This window comes from Chanodichthys erythropterus, chromosome 14, assembly GCF_024489055.1.
Source record: "Chanodichthys erythropterus isolate Z2021 chromosome 14, ASM2448905v1, whole genome shotgun sequence".
Taxonomy (NCBI): Eukaryota; Metazoa; Chordata; class Actinopteri; order Cypriniformes; family Xenocyprididae; genus Chanodichthys; species Chanodichthys erythropterus.
The window spans coordinates 18,384,736-18,389,116 of record NC_090234.1 but is presented as its reverse complement, the minus strand read 5'-3'; positions in this window follow the sequence as shown (position 1 = coordinate 18,389,116).

The following is a 4,381-nucleotide window of genomic DNA, read 5'->3' as shown; positions in this document are numbered from 1 at the left end:
TCAATTTTAATCTGTTTTAAAATGTAATTTATTTGTGATGCAAAGCTGAATTTTCAGCATCATTACTCCAGTCTTCAGTCACATGATCCTTCAGAAATCATTCTAATACAGCAGTGCAACAAAATTATTATTAATTAAACTAAAATAAAATAAATGAAAACAGAAAATATAAAAACAAAATGTTAACAAATATTATAATAGTGTAAATAATGCTAAAATAACACGCATGTCCAGCTCTTTTCAGGTATAGACCTCCTCAGTCCAAGAATGTTGACATCTTGACCAAAATGATTGCAAATGTCAAGAAAAGGTATCTTTTCCCCCCAGAAAACTTACTTTGAAGGCCACATTTTGCCCAAGCAACCCTTTCAGCTGGAAACATTCTTCTAGTATCATGTTCAGATTATTGAAGTGAAAATATTCGCCCCTCGAGTTTGGACTGCAGATTCCACGTCCCACCCCGCGCCATTCCTTTACAATAATGTTTTCATGATCTCGCATTACAAAAGGGAAGATTTCAGGCTGTTTCCAGGAAAAGGGAGTATGCCAGACATCCAACACTGCAGATAGAGGGAAAACACGCCACAGCTGAGACGTTCATAGGCTTTGGTTATCCACTCTGTTTATAAATATTCCCCTGAAATTTGTTGAAAAATGCATCCAATCCAGAGTCATTATAATGTGAGGAGAAAAGGCCCAGAAATACATGCAGAACTGCTCAGAAGTACAGTGATTATGATGGCTGTTTATTTGATATTTTTATAGCATGTGATTTCACTTTACTGAAAAATGTGTGTTCATGCATGTCAAGTGGGAACAGACCCATTAAACAGGCAGTATAGTGGAACGCAATCGGCACTCTTTGTACAGGAAGAGAGCGATTCTCTATCCTGGAAGTATTATTGGTTTAGAGCACTTTGCAATCACAATTTCTCAGAATATGTGACACCAAGGTGCAGTTACATGCAGCAAGCATTTGAGTAAGCAACAAGAGCAAACGTTTCATCTTTCTTGTAGCACAAAGAAAGAGGAAAAACACTCACCTTGCTGCATTATTGTTGTAATTCTGCATATACATGAGATTTGACTGCACACTCACTTGCAGATCGTTTTTATTGACCAACATTTCGGAACAAAGCCTTTGTCAAGGTAATTCTGCAGAAATCATGGGGTGTGTTGTCTTTTAGTTACTGTGGACAGAAGGTTTCCTAGGGGGTCATTTACAGAGCAGGGGTTTATCTGACGTCAAAGCATCCCAGGCAACATTTCTGCCACCTGGGCCCTTGCTAATAATGCCCCAGACAAATCGACCAACTCTTATGTTGCCCAGAGCAGGGCTGCGAAAACGTCACCGAAGGCTGACAGTGCAGTCCGCGGGGACCTGCTGATGACGCTCGACGAGATCTGATTTCGATTGTCTAAGATTAGACTTCGTACTCACAGGGAATGAGCGAGTCTCCATTGAATCACACTCCCAGCTCAGGGGCTGCTTTTAGGGAGAAAGCACAACAAAGAATATTAAGCGCTACAAATGTTACATGCCAATGACTACTTTTTTAAAAAAAGAAATGAATACTTTTATTCAGCAAGGACTGAGATGCATTAAATTGATCAAAGTGTCAGTAAAGACATTTATAATGTTACGAGATTGAGGAAAGATTTCCATTTCAAATAAATTCTATACTTTTGAACTTTTGTATTCATCAAGGAATCCTGAAAAAATGATAAGAAATGTTTCTTGAGCATGAAATCAGCATATTAGAATGATTTCTGAAGGATCATGTGACACTGAAGACTGGAGTAATGATGCTGAAAATTTGCTTTGCATCACAGGAATAAATTTAATTTTGAAGTATATTAAAATAAAAACCGGTTTCACAATTTTTCTGTTTTTCCTGTATTTTTTGATCAAATAAGCATAAGAGACTTCTTTCAAAAACATTTAAAAAGTCATCAAAACATTTGAACAGTAGTGTATAATATCACTGATGGAATGATGAACTTCACACAGTTCACACAGTTTCTATATTCAAAAACAGCCAGACAGAGCACAAATACAAAGTTCTGTCATGAAACTCTAGATGGTGCAGGCTGCTAGGTCCTTAAAGGGATAGTTCACCCAAAAATGAAAATTCTGTCATCATTTACTCACCCTTAAGTTCTTCCAAACCTCTGAATTTCTTTCTTCTGCTGAACACAAAAGAAGATATTTTGAAGAATGCTGATAACCAAACAATTGATGGACCCCATTAGGTAACTGTTTGGTAAATGATGACAGAATTTTCATTTTTGGGTGAACTATCCCTTTAACTCAATCTGCTTGCAATCACGTCATTCTCTATAGGGCACAGCTGATTGGTTCCTCTCATATCAGTAGCCAATAAGCTCACCTTCAAATACTTGGTTAGCTTTGCAGTTGCAAAATGCTTTTCAGAAACCCTCCACCTTCCCAAGCTCCACCTGTATAGATCTGCTATGAGTAATTCATGTATGCTATATTGTACAGCAGCAGCATGTCTTATTTGCTCACAGCAGCATGTTGTGTATGTATTGGCTGTAGCAAGTCCCGTACTTGCTCTGCAGCAGCAGCAGCAGCGTAGCAGATCTATTCAGCCAAGACCAAACATATCAACATTTTCATATCCATTACCATGCCAAACACTCACAGAGATGTCATGACAGAATTAGAATTTTGTGTACAATGTTAGCTTTGATGTCATCTATATGCGAGTGAGCTCCTAATGGTAGGCATATGAATGCAAAAGTAGATATATGCATTTAAATTGAGTAGTATTTCTCATCTGGAAGAGAACGTCAAGGGAATATACAATTTTTTGTCCAATAAGATGCTCTCTAGAACAGTGGTTCTCAGCAATATCACTGTTATGTATTGAGAGTTTTTAAAAGATTAACTGTTTTAAGCCATTTGAGCTATTTTGCCTACTACTGCCAAACTTATACACTGAGACTGCCCACTCTGTCTAAAATTCCTAGTCAAAAACTTTAAACACGCATTTGCAAACTCAACATCTCAGCAAAACCCAAACATTTAAAATGAGCAGACAGGCAATACCTGTAAATTTTATCGGCTAAATAACAGTGGCCTGCCTTTAAGATTCTTGTTAGCTGTTTCCAGAGTTTAGAGCTGTCAGGATTTCCCAGGACACTTGTTTCAGTGATAGCTGTCAGACAGTAGAGACATTTTATGCAATAAAAACACTACACACCTATAGACTGAACACGTAATACGAATGAGCAAAACCTCACCATTTTCACAAATTCACATTTTTGTAGTTTACATGGATAACGGTATCGTTTTCAAAAACTTGTACTTTGTAAACCGTTTTCAAAAGTTTGCATTTTCAGGCCCCCAATACGTCATTATCATGTAAAACCAACGCACCAAAATTTTCATTTTTAGTTGAAAATGTTGTCGTGTAAACGGCCCTAAGTGGAATGCACTATTGGCATGCATGTTTAAAGGGTTGATTGGGTGATTAGGAGCTCACTAACAGCAAATCATCCACCTGTGGTTAACTGATGTGATCTTTCCTTCCAAAAGAAGTTGCTCTGGAGACCAATCATGACCTCCTGGGCTGGGAGTTAAAAGCACACTTCAGAATAGGCAACAAGGCAGTCATTTGAACAAGGCTGCATTTACACTGCAAGTCTTAATGCACAGATCCAATCTTTTGACCATGTCCGATTTTTTTGGCCCAACTGTTTACATTTACTTTAGACATGAATGGTATCCGATATCTGTGTTTACATTAGTTCCCACCCAAAATGATTGTCGGTGATCGCTTTACTATGCACATGGTAGACCCTCTGGTTTTGAATGGGTGTTCTATTAAAATTATTCATATACTCCACATGGCCATGATTGTTTGCCAACATGGACAGGTTAATAGCTGTCATGGATGTTTTGCAGCGCGAAATCTGATGGATATATCTGAATGGATATAGACTTAAATTTTTATTTTTTTATATATATAATTTTATTATTTTATCTACGACTCGTTAGATCTAAAGTTCTGAAATGAAACAAAGTAGCATGATAAAAATACATTCTTTTGAATGAATTCTAATCACTAGAGAAAGAGCAAGAGAGAGAGCGTGCGAGAGTATGAAGCTGGAAAGTTATCACCTCATTGCTGAGAAATCTAATGTTTTTAGTACTGAAGCTTGTTTATAAAATACACCGGATAGAGGTTGAAAACCAGCTGCTGAATGTGTGTGCATGAGCAATTTCTTCCCTATAGGAAAATATATATATATAGATACATATAGATAGATCTAGATACATACAATTCCCACCTTCCACAATAAAAGAGTTTTAGTGCGAGTGCATACATCACATCTGCTTCACAATACAACATTT